The following is a 22,415-nucleotide window of genomic DNA, read 5'->3' as shown; positions in this document are numbered from 1 at the left end:
GCAAAGGGGCTGGAGTTGCAGAGTGTTGCGATGGTGGTGCGTTTGGGACTCACAGCGGGATGCTGGATGCTCTCCTCTGCCGGGATCAGACTCTCCACTCTCCGTTTGGCGATATCTCCGACTCCGAGCCGGGCCGCTTCTGGTCACTCCGAAAATTGTGTCCATTTGAAGATCTCCGCCGGCCACCCGCAGCATCTCTCAGCTCCAATAAAGAAGCGATGGCACAGGAAGGGGCTACCGTTCTAGGGAGTGACAGGAGACGAGACCAATCCGCGCGCCGCTGACGAGCAGGAGAGGAGATCGATCTGCGCACGTGCGTTTTTTTACGATTTTCAAACCTCGCTAACTTTTACAATATACTACCGATCGGAACGAAACATTGCACTCGCAGCACAGGAGAACGGTGAGTGAGCTGATGAAAAATCCTACAGCTATCGTGTACCGTTTTTGCGCAAATAGAAAGACTGCGCAAACTGGAAGAGCACAAGATAGAGTTTTAGTTATGTATAGATAGATGAAAGCATTACATTGAAACAAGAGCATATTCTTAATGTAAGAGGTAAGGTAAGGCAAATGAGACTAGCCCAGAATGCCAATTTAGTCAGTATAGACAAGTTAGGCTAAAGGGCCCGTTTCCATGCTGTACATCTCTATGACGATATGAAAGCAAAAGCTTATAAGACCTGGATTTTGCTGATGTCTACCCATTCTCGGCACCCGTGATTACCCCATGCCTATATATTATACCTGGTACATATACTACACAAATAGTTTTCCTGAGGCTAAGCATCACATAATATATTAATAAGACTCTGACAATATCTTGAATGTTGCAGTAATTAAGTTCTGCCTCCAAAATTCCCATCACATCTTTGACAACCAGCAAAATTGTACCTTTGGCTTTGCCAGTTACATTAACTATCAAAGTTTTAAATGCCTCCAATGCTTTCTTCTCTCCCAGGTTTGAGGGACCTCCACCTTGTTGGCAGATTTTTATTTCTAATGCAGTGCAACGTCTGATTGACAGTAACAGTGGGCCTTGGAGTCCAGATGCTAATACATTTTAAAAAGCAGATGTGAGACTACCACTTTTGCCTGTATCATTCCCTATATTGTTATGTATTTGATACTGTATTTTAATAACCTTAATGTCAATCCATCCATCCATCCATCCATCCATCCATCCATCCATCCATCCATCCATCCATCCATCCATCCATCATCATCTATCTATACATAACTAAAACTCTGATCTTGTGGTCTTCTGTTTAGCATGGTTTTTCTATTTGCGCAAAAATTATACAGGATAGGGCTACGATTTTTGGCCACCTTACACAGCATTCTCCGTGCTGCAAAAGCAACAAGTTTAGTTCCGATCGATGATATATTTTAAAAGTTATTAAGGTTTAAAAATCGTAACAACCGCACAAGCGCAGATTGTTCTCTTCTCCTGTCAGTCAACGCCAGGCAGATTCGTCTCCTCTCCTGTCAGTCAATGTCACAGCCGGGATGGTGACTCCCCTTCCTGCACCATCGCTGCACTGATTGGCCGCGTCAGCTGTCACTCACCGGCGGTGCCCGCCATTGCCCGACCACAGCCACAGCCGTCATGGCCCGCAGCCGGAGTATGCGGCACCCGTGTCAAGGTAGGCCACAGCCTTGGGCTTTTCCTCTGAGGACGGCGGCGCTGCTGGCTCCGGGCATGCAAGGAGTGAAAGTAGCGGCAAACTCGAGATCCTGGGGAGGTGAGGAGCGAGAGTGGCGGGATTGCGGGAGAGGAGAGGGTAGGGATGAAGAGGGGGAAAGTGGGGGGGGAAGGTTAGGAGGGAGTGTGGGGGAGGAGGGAGAATAGAGGGAGGGGGGAGGTAGGGAGTGGGGAATAGGGGGAGAGGAGGGCAGTGGGGGAGGTCAGGAGGAGATACTGGGGGGGGATAGGGGGAGTTGAGGATTGGGGGGAGGTGGGGGGGATAGGGGGGTAGGGAGGGGAGAGGAGTTATGGACGGAGTGGAAAGTAGAGGGAGGGAGAGGTGAGGGAGGGATTGTGGAAGAGGAGGAAAGAAGAAGGTGAGCTGGGGGTTGAGGGCAAATGAGCCGCACCAGGACAGTTGCGGACTATGGGTGAGTGGTGGAATATTATGTTGGGGGAATAGGCTGCGTTTGGGGACCAGGCCTCCCGTGTGACAGGGACCCAACGGGTCCCACCTAGTCTAGTCTCCTCTAAAATTGTTATCAAACTCAGGGACTGGGTCTCCACCCATCCCTGTATAGCTGGATTCTCAGCTTCCTCATCGGTAGACCACAAACAGTATGAATTGGCAACAATACTTCCTCCTTGATAATCATCTGTACAGGAGCATCTCAGGACTGTGTGCTCAGTCCTGTGCTCTACTCACCCTATACCCATAAATGCGTGCCAGGCAGAGTTCCAGTACAATCTTTAAATTCACTCAGGATACCACCGTTGTTGGATAAATAACAGGCAATGATGAGTCAGAATATAGGAGGGAGGTTGAAAATCTGATTAAAATTGTGCCTGACAATCATCTTGCTTTTAACATCAGCAAGGAGCTGATTGCTGACTTTACAAGGGGAAAGGCAAGGATTAACGAACCTGTCTTTATTGACAGGTCAGCAGCGGTAAGATTCACCAACCTGTCAATAAATACCCTCTTGAGCTTCTACAGGTTTACAGTAGAGTGCATATTGACTGGTTTGGCAACTTAAATGTCCAGAACGAAAAATATTACAGAGGGTGGGTAGGCACTGCCTGATCCATCACAGATGCTGACCTCCCCTCCATCGAAGTGATCTATAGGATGCGCTACCTCAAATATTCAGCCAAAAGCATCAAAGACTCACACCACCCTGACCACACTCTCATTTCACTCCTACCATTGGGAGGAAGGCATAGGAGTCAGAAAACTATGACCACCAGGTTCAAGCATAGTTTCTTCCCAATAACAATCAGGCTCTTCAGGAAGTCCAGAGGCGGCACGCACACCCCCATCCACATTAACGGGACGGAGGTGGAACGTGTTTCTAGCTTCAGGTTCCTGGGAGTCAACATCTCCGATGACCTCTCTTGGACCCACAATACCTCTACTCTGATCAAGAAGGCTCATCAGCGTCTCTTCTTCCTGAGGAGACTGAAGAAGGTCCATCTGTCTCCTCAGATCCTGGTGAACTTCTACCGCTGCACCATCGAGAGCATCCTTACCAACTGCATCACAGTATGGTATGGCAACTGCTCTGTCTCCGACCGGAAGGCATTGCAGAGGGTGGTGAAAATTGCCCAACGCATCACCGGTTCCACGCTCCCCTCCATTGAGTCTCTCCAAAGCAAGCGCTGTCTGCGGAGGGCGCTCAGCATCGCCAAGGACTGCTCTCACCCCAACCATGGACTGTTTACCCTCCTACCATCCGGGAGGCGCTACAGGTCTCTCCGTTGCCGAACCAGCAGTTCGAGGAACAGCTTCTTTCCGGCCGCTGTCACTCTACTAAACAACGTACCTCGGTGACTGCCAATCACCCCCCCGGACACTTATTATTTTTTTTTTATTCAAATCGTTTGCTATGTCGCTCTTCAAGGGAGATGCTAAATGCATTTCGTTGTCTCTGTACTGTACACTGACAATGACAATTAAAATTGAATCTGAATCTGAATCTCTTGAACACTACACAACACTAATCTGTCTTCGAGTGCACTAAAGACTTTGTTCTAGTATTGGGGTTATTAATTTATAGAAATTTTGTTTATTATATATTATCTATGTGCATATTGTTTACTGAGCTGCAGCAAGTAAGAATTTAATTGCCTTACGAAGATAGACAATTGTCAGTACAACTGACAATTAAACTCTCTAGACCTCTTTGTTATATTTCTGAATGGAAAACAAGATGACAAACTCCAATACCATGCTAGTTTAAATATTATTTTATTGGTGTGATAATTCTTGATTATTATCAACCATCGCTGATACAAAAAAATCAAAAAATTTGCACACAAATGTGGGCTCCCATTTTTATATTTAAATTATTTTCACAGATGCATAAGGGTTTCTTTTTTCTGTTTGTAATTTCTCTGCCAATGAAACACAGGGGTCAGGCAGCATCTGTGAAAGGAAATGGATAGTCGACGTTTTGGGTCGGTGCCCTTCTTCAGACTGGTTGGCATTATATCTTAAAAATCTGTTAATAATTATCTGTTAATAATGACCTGGCAATATTTATTGGCATTATCAGTTGAACCCGCAGGTGGCACTATTGCATGAGTTACCAGCATCATGTGACATTAGCTGAAAACAGAAAGTCAAGTTTATGTATTGAAAGATACAGCCAGCCAAAATCGAAATGAATGACTAATTCCCCTGTCCAACTTGAATGATCACTCTACTGCAAGTGACTGAAATTGATTTTCTGCACATATTGCATATGTAACTTTGCCCTACCCATTAGATTTTTTACTAGAGAAATTGCCCTGTTTTTATTAGGAGAAGTTACTGCAGTTTCTGCCCAGATTACTCTTAAAAATACTCTTGAGTAAATTGATTTTGTTTGCTGTGGAATTGACCGCATGCTGTGAGTCTCATCTCCAACTCATTGGTTGATGCTTGTTGTGAAGAAATACAGAGGTAGACTCAATTCCCAAACCCTTTCCAGCTTTCCTGAAGCCCCATAACAGAAATCTATCCTTCCTCAATGCTCTTGAGTCCAACCAAAATGTTCAGAACACTTTCACCCTGCCAGGGTTAAAAATATTCCACTTCCTTCTTTGGCCTCATGATATTAATTCAGTCAATACCCCAAATATCTGTTCCCTCTCGTGCAAACTACCAGTAATTTAGAGTCTTTGTATAAACCTCATTCTGCACTAGTTCGATATACTAAAGTGCAACACCTCAGTCTAGCAAACACTGCAAAGGCAGTCTATCTCTTTATCCTCTGGTTTATTTTTTTCTTTTGCACTCTAACTTAGTAGATTCCAACAATTCGCTCTCTCCCAGTCAACTTTATTTAGTCTCGGTCTAGGTTCTCGCCAATATACTAGTCAGATTTATCACCCCCTTTGGTATACACTCTCACCCTTTTGCATGGAACAAAATCTTGGTTCTAAATCACCCCTCTAAATCCCATTTGCCCACTTGCCCTGAGTCACAGAGCTGTACTACATGGATACAGGTTCTTAGTTAAAGTTCGTTCAAGTTTGCATTTATTAGGCCCACATTGTCCATGCTGATCATTGGCATAGTCCAATTTGCCTGAATTTGGCACATAACTCTCTAAGCCCTTCCATATATCTGTCCAAATGACTTTTAAATGTCATAATTAGATTTGCTTCTATAGGTTTTTCTGGAAGTTCATTCCAGTTCCAACGACACTCTGAGTCACGAAGTTGCCTGAGGTCCTTCTTAAATCTCTCCCCTCTCACTTTAAGCCAATGCATCTAGTTTTAGAATCCTTTACCTTGGAGAAAAGATAGTATTCACTTTATCCATGCCCCCTCGTGATCTTGTACACCTCAATAAGTTAACTCCTCAGTCACCCACACTCCAAAGTTAAACATCCAGCCTATCTACCCTCTCCCTATCATTCAAGTCATCAAGTCCAGGTAACATCTTAGTAAATCTCTTTTGCACCATTTGCAACTTAATGATATTGTTCCTTTTATTGGGTGAACAAAACTACACACAATACCTAGAGTGAGGCCTAGTCAAAGACTTTTAGAGCCGCATCATGATATCCCAACTTTTGCACTCAATATTCTTCCCAATGAAGGCAAGCACACCAAACATCTTATTCCCCACACTGTCCACCTGATTCACCATCAGATCACTCTGTTCTGCACATTATCCAGGGTTCTACCATTTACTGTGTAAGTTCTGCACAAGTTTGACATACGAACACCTCACATTTGTCAGAGTTAAAATCTATTTGCCATTCCCACCTTCCCAAACTTGACATCTTTCCTCAGTCTACAATGTTACCAATTACTAACTACATTTTACTGTTAACTACATTATCATGCAAATCGTTAAGGTATATAACAAACAGCAATGGACCCAGTTTTGACCCATGTGGCACACCACTGGTCAGAGGCCTCCTCCGATCAGGAAAGCCTTTATCAATTCTCTAGGTGACCTTTTCAAAAATCTCCATCAGATTTGTGAAATACGATTTACCATTCACAAAACCATGCCGATTATTCCTAATCAGTCCATACCTATCCAAATGCCGGTAGATCATAAACTGAACTAGAATCTAAATCAGTGTATCAATTATCCAAAACTTTGCTGAAATCTACGCAAAGTTCTGTTTTTACATAATATCTATCATATTTCAGGACAATGAAAATCAGTTATGGACAAAATAAAAATGTGTCCACAGATGTGTCTATTCTGGAAGCTTATCCTTAATAATAACTATTCGATGGGAAGCTAATCTAAACAGCTGTCAAAATGCACCACTCTCTTTTATATGCATGATATCATCTTGACATAAATGATATTTAGTTTTGCTCATTTCCTTCCTCAGAAGCAAATCTAAAGAGGCATTCTAACCCATGAACGAGTTGTCATTCATTGCAGTGATTAGGCCACAATGCCACAGGCGAAATATTAATTTCTGTGGTGATCTCCACGTGATACTATGAGGCTTGTCAAATAATGACCTGGTTGCCTTTTTGATGGAAGTAGGCTAATCTCCGAGTTTCAGATTAAAACTTGGCCTTTGGAACTGGCTGATAGCCAATTTAGTGCCAGCGTTAATCCCTCCATGATACCTAGGGTACTGAAAATATGAAGCCATTAGACTTATTTCTGAATAAAAACAGATTGAAAAGCTGGAGCAACTTAAATAGTTTAAAAATACTTGGGATTATAAGGAAAAGAGTAAAATAGAGATTTGGGGATTGCAATGCTCATTTAACTTGGTACAGGTGCACAACCTTTTATCCGGTGTTCCGGAAACCGAAAAACTCCGAAAACCGGCCATTTTTTCCAGATGTCGTCTGCGCACCAAAACTCGCGTTTGGCGCCAAACTGGACCCGAAACGACCCACGGTCAACCCAGGTCTGTACTACTGTAGCGGCTGCCTCCTCCCCGGAGACCGGGAGACGCTTAAACATCTGTAAATCATTGCTTAAATGTTAGTCAGTTAGTTTGGAGGGCTTTTATGTGAAGGGGGGGTGAAGGGGTAAACTTTAATTCTTAGTCCCCTACCTGGTCGGAGAGGCGGGGAGCGGTCAATGCCTTACCGGGTCGCCGTGCAGTAAGCTCCGCAGCGCTGTGGCCGGTGGGGCTGCGGGCGGCGCCGGTTGTAGCTCCAAATGTAGCGCGGCCCGCGGCCGGACGCCCCAGCTCTGCGAATGTCAGGAGTCGGCGGCGTTGCAGCGCTGGGATACCAGCGGGGAGCGGGCAATGCCTTACCGGGTCGCCGTGCGGCAAGCTCCGGAGCGCTGTGGCCGCCGACTCCCAACGTTCGCGGAGCGTCGCTGGATTTGGAGCCGCGCAGCCAGGGGTAGAGTTGCATGGGGTCGGAGCTCCAACCGGCGCCGCCCGCGGCCGGACAGAGCCCCCAGCTCCGCGAGGTTGGGAGTCGCCGACCAGGTAGGGGACTAAGAATTAAAGTTTCCCCCTTCACCCCTACTCCACCACCACCACCACATAAAATCCCTCCAAACTAACTGACTAACATTTATGCAATGATTCTCCTGGTCTCCGGGGAGGAGGCAGCCGCTCCAGACTTTTCAAGCCGCCCGCGCTACCTACCTAATCTACGCTAAAAATCTTCCATTCGGAAATCCGAAAATGTCCGAAATCCGACAAGTGTCTGGTCCCAAGGCTTTCGGATAAAAGGTTGTGCACCTGTACCACTGCTTCTGTTTTAAGCAACAGGCCAATTTGTACTAGCTGTTTATCTACAAGATCACTGGGTGCACTCAGGACTTGCCCAAAGTACTGGAAGTGACATAAAAAAGTTTGCAACAAGCCAGAAAGGAATGTTGACCAAAGGTTTGGTCAAAGTGTTAAGGAGCATCCTACAAGATGTCGCCTCACAGTGCCAGAGACTCGGTTTCAGTCCTGACCTTATGTGCTGCCTGTCTGGAGTTTGCACGTTCATCCTGTGACCGCGTGAGTTTCCTTAGGGTACTTTGGTTTCCTCCTGCATCTCAAAGGTGTGTGGGTTTGTAGGTTGCTTGGCCTCTCCAAATTGCCCCTAGTGTACAGGGAGTAGATGAGAAATAGGATAACTTAGATTTGTGTGACGAGGCCAGTGGTTGGTGTGGACTCAGTGAGCCAAAGGCCTGTTTCCATGCTGTATCTCTTAAACTAAAAGTCATGCAGGAGGTGACAAAGTGAAATAGTGAAAGTTAAAGTAGGCAATGCTGGAAGCCTAGGGTTGAAACAACCCATAGCGTCACTGCCAAATGTAGTGTGAGTAAAATCAAGAATAGCTCAGAGGTTAAGATGTTGGAGAATCTCAGGTAACATTTCAGTTCATTAACATCTTATTATAACAAAAACTATTAAGCATTTCTGTTTAACTACAAGAATATTAATTAACATGTTTTACCATTTAATACATAATTATTCAGAAACTTCAAGAATCATATCTATATTACTAAATCTCTGATCTTGACCGCTTTTGATCCACTGTGCTGCGATTTATGACAGAACACCGTCACCTACGACCGTCATTTTTGGCCACCTCGCTCAGAGCCCCCCTCCACCTTACGGGTGCGGATGATTTTTCCCATCGATGACAAATCAGAGAGATATTAATGTTTTTTAACAATTCACAATTCTCTCTGCTGACCCTGCTGGAGGGAAGGGGAGGGACTATAAAACCAGGAAGTGGTGTGCCTCACTCAATCTCTGCAAGATGGATGAAGTCAAGGGTCACGTCTCTCTGAGCTCTGAATAACGCTGAACAAATGTCTACACAACTGTGAGTACCCTTAATGTGGTTTGAAAATGAAAATATGGTTTGTTTGAAGTAAAAAGGCACTGCCTGCAAATGGTTGTTTGGCTGCTTTGGCTTGAAGTTGAAAGGTACTACTTACTGCAAATGGTGGCTTGGGTGCTCTGACTGGAAGTTGAAAGGCACTACTTACTGCAAATGGTGGCTTTGGTGCTTTGGCTTGAAGTTGAAAGGCGCTACTTACTGCAAATGGTGGCTTGGGTGCTTCGCTTGAAATTGAAAGGCACTACTTACTGCAAATGGTGGCTTGGGTGCTCTGACTGGAAGTTGAAAGGCTCTACTTACTGCAAATGGTGGCGGGTGCATTGGCTTGAAGTTGAAAGGCACTACTTACTGCAAATGGTGGCTTGGGTGCTTTGGCTTGAAGTTGAAAGTCACTACTTACTGCAAATGGTGGTTTGGGTGCTTTGCTTGAAGTTGAAAGGCTCTACTTACTGCAAATGGTGGCATGAAATTGAAAGGCACTACTTACTGAAAATGGTGGCTTCGGTGCTTTGGCTTGAAGTTGAAAGACACTACTTACTGCAAATGGTGGCTTGGGTGCTTTGGCTTGAGGTTGAAAGGCACTACTTACTGCAAATGGTGGCTTGGATACTTTGGCTTGAAGTTGAAAGGCACTAACTGCAAATGATGACTTGGGTGATTTGGCTTGAAGTTGAAAGGCTTTTCTTATTGCAAATGGTGGATTGGGTGCTTTGGCGAAGTTGAAAGGCACTACTTACTGCAAATGGTGGCATGAAGTTGAAAGGCACTACTTACTGCAAATGGTGGCTTGGGTGCTTTGGCTTGAAGTTGAAAGGCACTACTTACTGCAAATGGTGGCTTGGGAGCTTTGGTTTAAAGTTGAAAGGCACTACTTACTGCAATTGGTGGCTTGGGAGCTTTGGCTTGAAGTTTAAAAAAATCACCATTCTCTCTGCTGCCCCTGCTGGAGGGAGGGGGAGGGATAATAAAACCAGGAAGTGGTGTGCCTCACTCAGTCTCTGCAAGATGAATGAAGCCAAGGGTCATGTCTCTCTGGGCTTTGAATAACACTGAACAATGTCTACACAACTGTGAGTACCCTTAATGTGGTTTGAAAATGAAAATATGGTTTGTTTGAAGTAAAAAGGCACTGCCTGCAAATGGTTGTTTGGGTGGTTTGGCTTTAAGTTGAAAGGCATTACTTACTGCAAATGGTGGCGGGTCATTTGGCTTGAAGTTGAAAGGCACTACTTACTGCAAATGGTGGCTTGGGTGCTTTGGCTTGAAGTTGAAAGGCACTACTGCTAATGCACTTACTTCCTGTTTGCACTCTATATTGATTTTAGATAAAACACTACCACTTATGGCTGTGATTTTTGACCATCTTACTCAGCAGGTGCAGAGAATTCTTCCCAGCAATGAAAAATAAAAGTTATTAGTGTTTAAAAAATGTTGAGAATCTCTCCCCTGTCAATCACATCCTGAAAACCGCACCTTTTCCAGTGGGAGGGGGAGGGGTTTTAAAACCCAGAAGTGTGGGTGTGGCTCAGTCTCTGCATGATGGGGGAGGGAGAGGTCATGACTCTGTCTGAGCTGTGAATCTACTGAACACACTGAATGTCTACTGAACTGGGAGTTTGGTGTTTTGGTTAGTTTTATGGTGGTTTCACCCTGCATGAAATAGTATGAAGTTGGATTTGAATTTGGTGGCCTTGGACCCTGCTGAAAGTGGTATGAAACTGCACTTGAATTTGGTGGCCTTGGATGCAGCTTGAAGTGGTATGAAACTGCACTTGAATTCGGTGGCCTTCCACCCTGCTTGAAGTGGTTGGAAGCTGCACTTGAATTCGGTAGCCTTGCACCCTGCTCATAGTGGTAAGAAATTGCACTTGAATTCGGTGGCCTTGCACCCTGCTTGAAAATGGAATTTCAAGGAATAGTCATGAGTCAACTGCCAGCCCACCAGCCATGAGTGAGCTGCCAGCAGATCAGGCTTGAGGGACTGAGCTGCCACCCCAAGAATTCATACCAGCACTCCAGAAACCCCCCCCCACTGGCCACCAATATTGGAATTGGTGAAGAGGTGGAATATTGCGTCGGGGGACCAGCCCTCCCGTGTGAACATGGGACCCAACGGGTCCCACTTAGTCTAGTAATACTCTAAATCTGACATATTGTCATATTTCCCAAAACAGAACAATTAAATTCTCAGTTGCAGCAGCACAACAGCATGTAACATAGCACTTGGTCGATACCATAATAAACAACAAAAAGTTCAATCAATTTGGAAAAAAGCAATATTGTGCAAAAACAAAAACAAAGCCTGAAGTTCCGCGTGCAATTAAGGCAGTTCATAGTTCACAGTTCAGTTGGAGTTTGTAATGTTCAAAAGCCTGTTGGCTGTTGGGAAGAAGCTGTTCCTGAACTGGGATGTTACAGTTTTAATCAAATACTGCTGCGTTGGAGATTGATGTTTTTCTGAAGAAACTATGAATCTATGTTGATCGGCAAGAATTACAAACCACAACCTGGTACTTCCAGCCACAACCAGTGGCAGTGCATGTCAGATGCCCACTTATAGGAAACAAGTACGAAAAGCTAATTTTGAACGTTACCAGATAAAATCAGATCACTTTCCTCTAATTCTTAAGGATAAAGGGTCGAGCGCAAGAATTTTTTTTTCGTTGTACTGCGCAACTGCTTTTTAAAGGGTCATTCATTCTGTTGACACTGTTTCTGTGGTATATTGTATAATGTTGTCCGATGATTTGTGGTGTTATTGCAAGATAATATTAGAACTTTGGGTCTGGTACCCTTCCAGGTTGCCAGGTACCACCTTTCTGCTCTGGGTACTTCTATGGAAGTCCTATTAGATTTACTTTATGAGCTGGATGCATGAATACAAGGCAAAGGTGCCCAGCATCTCCAGGATGCAGAGGAAGAGCTGATATTTATATTTGCAACCACCAAGAGTTTCAAGGCCGTCTGTGTTTTTAAATTCCTATCACTAATTCTCCAATGCGTTGTGGAACCAGAGGCTGGGATTTTCTAAATCAGTACACATTTGTTCTCTGATGGCATATTACTGCTCTTGCAGTACATCAGTTAGCACCCAGGTGGCAGTAATCTCTTCCCAATTGACAGCATTCTGCCCTTGCAGTGCTGCAGTCTGCTTCCATGACTCGGAATTACTTGCAACATTATTCACACGCCCAGGTAGAAGCATTGCTGGAGGTGATCTCAATAACCACCTACTGTTCATCTTCTGTGAGCCATCCTTTATGTCTACCTCACCAAGATGGTTTAATCAAAATCAGTAAAATGAGGTTAGATCTTGGGCGGGAGTCATTGTAGAGAGAGCCATACACCTTCTTCTAAAGGGATGCCATATTAGTATCCAGCAGTTCTGTAACTAAAAGATATGTGCCTAGAGTTTGATGCCAATTAGTGCAGGAAAAGATCAGCAGATGCATGATGACAAGAAAGCATGCGTATTTAAAAAAGGCTGGAGATTTTCTCCAAGATCCTGATCGAAAACCATGCCTGAGATGTCCTGGTAAGAGCAGGCACGAGTTAACCACATGAAACATTCTTATTCAGAACAAAATCTAATTTCTTATTCTTTTCACACAACCTCGCAGGATAAGATTCGGCTGGAGAGAATAGTGCGCCGAGCTTCTAAGATCATCGGTTGCAGCAGACTTCCCTCAGTGACATCACTTTACTCAACAAGACTCACCAGAAAGGCCAGGAAAATCATAGCAGATCACTTTCACCCGGCACATTACCTCTTTAATCTCCTCCCATCAGGAAGGAGATATAGAAGCATTAAAAGTAAAACATCTCGCTTCAGAGACAGCACCTACCTCCAAGCCATCAGATCTTTGAATTTCCACTAATCACTTTGCACTTTCTTTTGCACTTGCACTTATGCTTAGTATGACGCTGCTGGGTACTGTCCTTCCTGTATATATTGTCCTACGTACGATATTGTCTGTATTATTTAGTGGTGTATGTGGTGGTTGTATTGCACTGTATTGTGTCTGTCTGAGAGCGAACCAAGACACATTCCTATCAACTTGTTGACATGGCAATAACATTTCTTGAATCTTGAATCTTGAATCTTTTGTTGATTCCTTTACACATTGTTCAAGAATATTACTTCATATCCAGCTGAACTCAAACTCCTTGCTTCTGTTTGGTAAAGAAAGGTAGCTGAGTGAGATTAATGCCCTTGTCCCACTTAGGAAATGTGAACGGAAACATCTGGTGACTTTGCGCCCGACCCAAGGTTTCCGGGAGTCGCCAGAGGTTTTGGTCACTCGCCTGCAAAGGCTCGACCGAAGCGTGAGCTGCATCTACTGATAAATGATCCTATAGGATCTTTGTTACCGACCACACACACACACACACACACATCGCGAAGGTGGGGGCCAGGGCCAGCGGAGGAGCGCTGTCTGCTCACTGAAGAGGAAGGTAAATGGCGGCCACAGTGCACGGTAAGTCCTTTAGAGAGCGCGGGAGGGAGGAAGAGAAGGACAGCGGAGAGAGAAGGGGAGAGAGAAGGGGAGAGGAGAAGAGTGGAGACAGTTTTAAGAGGTTTAATAAAGTTAGCGGTCATTTTACCTTCAGGATCTTCTAGGTCTTGAAAACCAAAGATCCTTTGCTGAAAACTCCAATGAGCCAATCAAAATGGCCGTTCAGCGAAGGAGATTTCTTTCGACTGCCTGTAAGTAAATAGCAACCCCACTCCACTGGCTTCGACCAAACGGCAACCTATATTTAGTCGAAGCCGGTTTTGGATTTGTTGAAATAATCGCAGGAACATTGAAGAAGCCTCGACTACGCAGAAGCCACCTTTGACCATTAGGAAGAGTGACCAAAACCTCCAGGAACCTCACGGAAACCTTGGGTGGGGCGCAAGGTCACCAGAGGTTTCCGTTCAGGTTTCCTAAGTGGGACAGGGGCATTACTGTGCACCTACAATACTGGATGGACATGGGCACGTGCAGTCAACTCATGATCTCAGCATATTGCCAATATTTATGGTGGAAATTAGAAACATAGAAACATAGAAATTAGGTGCAGGAGTAGGCCATTTGGCCCTTCGAGCCTGCACCGCCATTCACTATGATCATGGCTGATCATCCAACTCGGTATCCCGTACCTGCCTTCTCTCCATACCCCCTGATCCCCTTAGCCACAAGGGCCACATCTAACTCCCTCTTAAATATAGCCAATGAACTGGCCTCAACTACCTTCTGTGGCAGAGAGTTCCAGAGATTCACCACTCTCTGTGTGAAAAAAGTTTTTTCTCATCTCGGTTTTAAAGGATTTCCCCCTTATCCTTAAGCTGTGACCCCTTGTCCTGGGCTTCCCCAACATCGGGAACAATCTTCCTGCATCTAGCCTGTCCAACCCCTCAAGAATTTTGTAAGTTTCTATAAGATCCCCTCTCAATCTCCTAAATTCTAGAGAGTATAAACCAAGTCTATCCAGTCTTTCTTCATAGGGCAGTCCTGACATCCCAGGAATCAGTCTGATGAACCTTCTCTGCACTCCCTCTATGGCAATAATGTCCTTCCTCAGATTTGGAGACCAAAACTGTACGCAATACTCCAGGTGTGGTCTCACCAAGACCCTGTACAACTGCAGTAGAAGCTCCCTGCTCCTATACTCAAATCCTTTTGCTATGAAAGCTAACATACCATTTGCTTTCTTCACTGCCTGCTGCACCTGCATGCCCACTTTCAATGACTGGTGTACCATGACACCCAGGTCTCGCTGCATCTCCCCTTTTCCTAATCGGCCACCATTTAGATCATAATCTGCTTTCCTGTTTTTGCCACCAAAATGGATAACCTCACATTTATCCACATTATACTGCATCTGCACTATATTGTTATATAAATTATTGCACTATATTTTTCAAATTCTTCTCGACTTGTCCTTTCACTGTTTAGCTTCCCTCTACTCACACGTCCTGCAAGTGTCAGAAACTTAGACTTTATCACTTACTTCAAAACTACATATATATTAAGCTCCCTCTGCATTTACACCCAAATCCCCTGCACTCCACCTATTAATGCATCCATTACAAAATTGCAGTCATTCCAATCCCCTCTGAACAAATAATCCTTGTTTCTCAAGTTTTTTACAGACTGTTATCACACTTGTATTCTCATAATAGCATAAAGTTTTTCATTTATAAGACAGAGAGACTCCAGTTGCTGGAATCTGATAGAACATACAATCTGTTGGAAGAACTGAGCAGATCAGGCAGCATCTGTGGAGGGAAATGGAGAGGATATTTCAGGTCAGGACCTTTAATTTGGATTGAAAGAGTAGAGGGGAGATAGCCAGCATAAAGAGGTAATGGGGAAGGGATGGCAAGAACTGTAAATGATAGGCAACCACCTTCTAGCTCTCTCACTATTCCCACCCTTCCCTACATGTCCATCTGCCAAGCAATCCTTCATCACGTATCCATTTAGCAAATGCAAGCACTACCTTCACCATTTTATACCAGCTATCTCCTTTCTACTCTTTCCAAAACCTTGTCTGTCTACTTCCTCCGCAGATGCTGCCTGATCTGCTCAGTTCTTCCACCAGATTGTGTGTTGTATTTCATCTCCAAGTCAGGGTCCTGTGGTCAATTCCCACTCCAGAGATTTGACCACACAATCCAAGCAAAGTGCCCATTGCATTACTGAGTGTTGGAGCTGCCAACCTTTGGATTCATCATTAAAGGATGATGCTATCTCTTCAATCTGCTAAGTGTAAAAGGTCTATTATCACTATTTCAAAGAAGAGGAATATCTTAAGGGCCTGTCCCACTTAGGAGACCTCTGGCGACCTTAAAAAGAAAATCAAGGTCGCGGTGACCTACGTCCTCCTATGACCTTCCACGACTATGTGTATGATCTCCTACAACTATGTTGAAGACCTCCTTCGACCTCCTTCGACCTCCTTCGACTGTTTTTTTTTAAATCATTCTGAACCATGCAAGCAAGGAAGGAACTAGTTTGGAGGATGTTAGTAAAAAATACAACTACTGCTGTTTGCAGTAGCCCTTTTGCTTCAGCAGCCTTTTAAGAAAGGCAGAAGGGAAGAGCAAGGGTGAAGAGGATGCACAAGAGGAGGTCTCAATGTGTGAATGGAGATGATGTGTTGGACTGTCCCAGTACACCAGATGACTGGATGAGTGGCGCTGGGCTTTGACAAAAGATGGAACTTTAAGCACACATGTGGAGCAGTGGATGGCAAACATGCCATTCTTGTCACTGTTCCTGTACCCCTCGTTTTCCTTTTCATACAGGATGGCATTCTGCTGGAACCATTCCTCAAGGTCCCCCTCCTGTAGGGCATAACCTTCCTCTAGCCTTCCCTCACCACCAATGGGGCATCTGCCTCTGATGCTGTGTCAGACACAGGAGAAAGGGCTGCTTTGCTGCCTTCACATGAGGCAGTGAAGGATGGGGTGGTGGTGGGGATATATACTACCTCCCTGGTCTCCACCTCCAGGGATCTCTCATGCAGGGCTACCTCCTTCTGCACTATCACCTCCCGTGGCATCACCTCCTGCCACTCCTCCTCCTGGGTGGGCAGCACCTGCATGGCAGGTTTTCTTGAGGGTTGTGCCCTCCCCCCTGTGCTGCTGCCTTTTTGGTGCCATCTCTAAAACACAAGTCTCCTCTCCAAAAAACTCTCCAGCTATGAATGAATATGCCTTGTAGTGAAAGAGGTGACGTTCTGCTGTTTAAATTACCCTTTTTTTTCATCCCGGAGCTATTACCTTCGACTACCTACAACTAGCATCACGACCTACTACGACCGGCTTTGACTAGACCTACGACTAAAATCAATTTTTCCCACGGCGACCTATTTTTAGTCGTGGTCAATTTTTAACATTTTGAAACGTACGCCGCGACCTAGCTGAAGCTTCAACTACACGGAGACCACTCTCGACCATGAAGGAGAGCGTTGAAGACCTCCTACAACCCCGTGACGACCTTGCCGCGACTATAGGTCGCGGGCAAACTCGCCAGAGGTCACGGTGGAGGTCGCCCAAGTGGGACAGGGGCTTTAGTATTCCAATGAATAGTTAGTTATTCCTCACTGAACATAATTTCTGTTTAAAAATGGATTTTCACTGATTGATGGACGGAATCATGCAAAATAATATTTCCCACGTTACATCAGCAAGTTCATGTCCAAAGTACTTCTGTAATAAACTTTGAGGGTTTTTGCTGAAAAATGCTTTAATATGTTATTGTCTCAAATCTGTATACATCGTTCTCACAGCTCCCTTTCTTGACCCAGTACCCGCCCATGATGTAATATTTCCCAACATCTTCCGGGTCCTCTTTACAGTCACAGTTAACGCAAGGCATTTTTTTTCATTGCCTTTCTATCTGTGTCCAGCATGGTGGAGTTTTTCTTGCTTGGTTTTCCCATGCTTACCCATTTAATTATAGTCACACAGAACATAGAACAGTACAGCACAGGAATGGGCCCTTTGGCCCACAATATCTGTGCTGAACATGTTGCCAAGTTAAACTAATCTCCTCTGCCTGCACAGGGTCCTTATCCCGCCATTCCCTGCACATCTACTTGCTTATCCAAAAGCCCCTAAAATGGCACGATCGTATCTGCCCCCCAACACCATCCCTGACAGCGCATCCCAGACACTATATTAAAAATGTATCTTCACACTACAGTGGGTGGTATTGTAGATAATGCAGATGGTTGACCAAAAATTGCAGCAGGTTCTTGATCAGTTGGGCTGAGGAATGGTTGATGGAATTTAATACAGAGAAATGTGAGGTGTTGCATTTTAAAAAGTCTAACCAGGGCAGCACCTACACAGTGAATAACAGGGTCAGGGGAGTGTTGTAGAGCAGAGGAATCGAGGAGTGCAGGTCCATAGCTCCTAGAAAGTGGTGTCACAGATAGGTAGGGATGTTAAAAAGGCTTTTGGCACATTGGCCTTTATCAATCAGTGTTGAGTATATAAGGTGAGAGATCATGTCACAGTTATACAAGACGTTACCGAGGCCACATTCAGATTATCGTGTTCAGTTTTGATCACCATGTGGTAGGACAGATGTTGACAAGCTGGAAAGGGTAAGAGAAGATAAGGATGTCGCCAGGACTTAAGGGCCTGAGCTATAGGGAGAGGTTGAGCAGGCTAAGACTTCATTCCTTGGAGTGCAGGAGGATGAGGGGTTATCTTAATATAGAGAGCAATAGATCAGGTAAACACACAGAGCCATTTGCCCAGAGCAGGGGAATCGAGTACCAGAGGACATAAGCCTGAAGTGTGGGGGGTAAAGATTTAATAGAGGGGTAACGTTTTTTTTTTTTACACAGAGTGTGTATGGAACGAGCTGCTGAGGGAGGTAGTTGAGTCAGGGACTGTCACAACATTTAAGAAACATTTGGACAGATACCAAGATAGGATAGGTTTAGAGGGATATGGGCCAAATGTGGGCAGGTGGGACTTGTATAGATGGGACATGTTGGTCAGTGTGAGTTGGGCTAAGGAGCCTGTTTCCATGCTGTATAACTCTGTGACATCTCCTTTAAACTTTGCTCCCTTCACCGTAAAGCTGTGCCCTCTAGTCTTTGATCATTCCACCTTGGGAAAATGGTTCTGTGTCTACCCGTATCAGAGTATCTTCAGAAAATTGTAATCAAATAAACTGCAGATACTGGTTTACACCAAAGATAGACACAAAATACTGGAGGAACTCAGCGAGTCAGGCAGCATCTCTGGAAAAAAGGAATGGGTGAGGCTTTGAGTTGAGACCCTTCTTCAGACTCCAGCATTTTGAGTCTATCTTCATAGTTAACCAGCGTGTCAGCAGAAAATGGATAGGTGGCATCATCTATCCATTTTCTCCAGAGATGCTGCCTGACCTGCTGGGTTTCTCCAGCATTTTGTGCATATCTTCAAAAAGAGCTTATTTTCTGTGTATGATTGTGACCCACTGCTGGCGCCTACCTTCTCCCCCTCTATTTGCTGCATCTTGGCAATATCATCAGCTGAAATATATCAAGTATGCATACATTATCAAATACAAAAGTCTGTCTTCATATCACGTCTTTGACTTGTGCTTGGGCATGGTTCTATAGTTGTGTTTGACACGGGTGAGGGCTCTGGATTAACACTCTCCTTTCCACTTTGTTTCCCACTTAACATCATGCAAAGAATACCTTAAGTAGCAGAACAAGGGAGTTATTTGCCTTGTCCTAGCCGTGAAATACGACATTTATTATTGACATGTGTGTAGAGATAACAAAGTTGTTCACTGAATCTTGGTGCACGTGACAATAACAAACCGGCCCTCTGAGAACATCCCCAAAATTTAGATAATTTTGCATTATTATACAGCTATTTATGGAGTCTTTTGTCAACAATTTGGCTGCTCCATTCTTACAAGAATAAGGCAGCCAACTTATCACAAAAGGTGTTTTGTTGGTATTTTGTTGGCTGGGAAACACGTTGAAATTCTTGAGAAGAACAAGACAGTCACTGTTCAAAAGCAGATCTTTCTTTGCTCTTTCAAATGCTCATTTGTCTCTGTCTGCATCTGAAGTCTGGGTCTGTCAAGGCCTTTCTCAAAAGAAAAGCTATTGACATTAGAGACCAACCTCTCGCCCTTTATTGCACCACATCTAAAATGTTGGATTTTTCGTTGGTAACTGGACTGATTACAATATTTAAAGTACGTCCTAATCAGCTACTAAGCATTTGCTGCAAGATGCCCCTAACTCTTCTTTACTGATTTAATTAAACAGTTTGTTTAAGAAGGAACTGCAGATGCTGGAAAATCGAAGGTAGATAAAAATGCTGGAGAAACTCAGCGGGTGAGGCAGCATCTATGGAGCAAAGGAAATAGGCGACGTTTCGGGTCGAGACCCTTCTTCTGAAGAAGGGTCTCGACCCGAAAAATGTTGCCTAATTAAACAGTTTAATGTTTTAATTTTCTGCGTGGAAGATCCTTTTTAATGACTGGACAAGGTAGATGTTGAGCTGCTAACTTTTTCCAGACCTTATTGAGCATTTCCTCCAGCAATTTCTCCATCATTTATTGATGAAATATGTTGATTCCAGGTATGTGAAGCAAAGGCAATTATGTGGAAGAAAACAAAATTACATTAAAAAAGTTCTATAATAAACTCCTCCAAATATCTCCCTGTCTCTAAATACACCCCCTTATTTTTTTACCAGGTCTTTGTTCTTCACTCTTTAAAACTTGGCTTTACTTGTCTATGCCTCTCTCATGTCCAGTGGAATAACATTTAAGTCCTAAATAAATTATAACTCATGTTAAAGCTATGTGGAGGAGAACAAAATTGATGTGCCCAGTATCTTGGTATGGAAATGAAGTTTAGAATAATTCAACAAAATGTTAATGTATAGAATTAGCCCCATCATTCTACATACAATGAGATTGGCATTTCAAATGCAATTTCGACCAGGAGCTGAACAGAGGCCAAACAACTTTCAGGAAGGAAATTTGTTTGCCAGATAATTACTTGCATCCTGGCAAAATTCCAAACAAGCTCAGTGCTAAGACCCTTTCCCGTCTGCTTGCTTACGGAATGGTACATGAAAAGGAATGAACGAATGGGGAAAGAGTTGAAAGAAGTTACGGTTACTGAAATGAAAATTAAGAAATAAGTAAAAAATTATAAATTATAAATTTTTCATGTATCTTTTTTGGTTCTTTGATGTCTATATGTGTGTATTCATGTTTGTTGAAGGTGTCAGCCAACTCTGTCCCAGTCTTGGGTACAGAAAATTGCTGGCAAAACTCAGCGGGTGCAGCAGCATCTATGGAGCGAAGGAAATAGGCGACGTTTCGGGCCGAAACCCTTCTTCAGACTGGTGGGGGGTGGGGGGGAGAAGGAAGGAAAAAGGGAGGAGGGGGAGGAGCTCGAGGGCGGGCGGATGGGAGGGTGGGAGGAGACAGCTAGAGGGTTAAGGAAGGGGAGGAGACAGCAAGGGCTAGCAAAATTGGGAGAATTCAATGTTAATGCCATCCGGACGCAAGGGCCCCAGGCGGAATATGAGGTGCTGTTCCTCCAATTTCCGCTGTTGATCACTCTGGCAATGGAGGAGACCCAGGACAGAGAGGACGGATTGGGAATGGGAGGGGGAGTTGAAGTGCTGAGCCACCGGGAGGTCAGGTTGGTTATTGCGGACTGAGCGGAGGTGTTCGGCGAAACGATCGCCCAACCTACGCTTAGTCTCCCCGATGTAAATCAGCTGACACCTAGAGCAGCGGATGCAGTAGATGAGGTTGGAGGAGATGCAGGTGAACCTTTGTCGCACCTGGAACGATTGCTTGGGTCCTTGAATGGAGTCGAGGGGGGAGGTGAAGGGACAGGTGTTGCATTTCTTGCGGTTGCAACGGAAAGTGCCCGGGGAGGGGGTGGTGCGGGAGGGAAGGGAAGAATTGACAAGGGAGTTGCGGAGGGAGCGGGCTTTGCGGAAGACAGACATGGGGGGAGATGGGAAGGTGTGACGAGTGGTGGGGTCACGTTGGAGGTGGCGGAAATGGCGGAGGATTATGTGTTGTATTTGCCGGCTGGTGGGGTGAAAGGTGAGGACCAGAGGGACTCTGCCCTTGTTGCGAGTGCGGGGATGGGGAGAGAGAGCAGTGTTACGGGGTATGGATGAGACCCTGGTGTGAGCTTCATCTATGGTGGCGGAGGGGAATCCCCGTTCCCTGAAGAACGAGGACATTTCCGATGCCCTGGTATGGAACCAGTCTTGACAATTCTGCCCTCAAACTCCTGCTATTTCCTTATTTCCCAGGCTTTAAGTACCATTTTTTTGACCTGCCTTTTGGACATTAAAACTTGACTTTACCTTTTGTCTCTCTAATGCCTCCTGGAATAATGTTTATGGTCCTAAGTAAATGTTAGCTATTGTCAAATCTCTGTTCTGAAGAACTCTGAGGTGCCAACAACTGCAGAGACTCCCTGACTTGTACTCAGTTCCCCTTCCTGTCTGGTGGCATTGCTGAGATGGAAGCTTTAGTTCAAATGTTTGATTTGTGGGACTTGGCACCTCTGAATGAAATAATTATTCATAGCAATAGAAACTATGGTGCCCGTACAAGGCAAGGTTTGTTCTATAACAAAAAGTATGGGAATTTTATCAGAACAGATGGTTGACTGAATCTAGAGAAATGATTCAATTCTCTAATAAGTTGACAAAAGCAAAGTATAAAGAAGACATCGCAATGAAAGACATTGTGTGAAAAAGGACAACACCAACGAGTGTATTGTTGGTGGAGTATCCACAGTAATGCACTGTACAGTCCACAGTAATCAAGCAACGGCCAAATGCTATTCCTGATACCTGCCGTTGGTAGAGAGGGAGAGGCTACTATGAATTAAGAACAACTGTCTTTAATTCAAAATAAAAATTTACATTAATATTATTAGAGAGCAA

At 44.5% G+C, this 22,415-nt stretch overlaps 1 protein-coding gene and 1 long non-coding RNA gene across 9 annotated transcripts in view; one reads left to right on the top strand and one right to left on the bottom strand.

The window, feature by feature from the left end:
- dclk2a (doublecortin-like kinase 2a) overlaps positions 1 to 22,415 on the bottom strand; it is a 313,388-nt gene that overhangs the window by 153,560 nt on the left and 137,413 nt on the right. The gene's annotated exons all lie outside the window — the stretch shown is intronic.
- The window catches only part of LOC129703928 (uncharacterized), an 86,817-nt gene that overhangs the window by 1,355 nt on the left and 63,047 nt on the right, over positions 1 to 22,415 (top strand). The window lies entirely within an intron of this gene.

This window comes from Leucoraja erinacea, chromosome 1 (genome assembly GCF_028641065.1).
Source record: "Leucoraja erinacea ecotype New England chromosome 1, Leri_hhj_1, whole genome shotgun sequence".
In the NCBI taxonomy this organism is placed as follows: Eukaryota; Metazoa; Chordata; class Chondrichthyes; order Rajiformes; family Rajidae; genus Leucoraja; species Leucoraja erinaceus.
The sequence above is the reverse complement of the archived record's forward strand: the minus strand, read 5'-3'. Positions and strand labels throughout refer to the sequence as shown.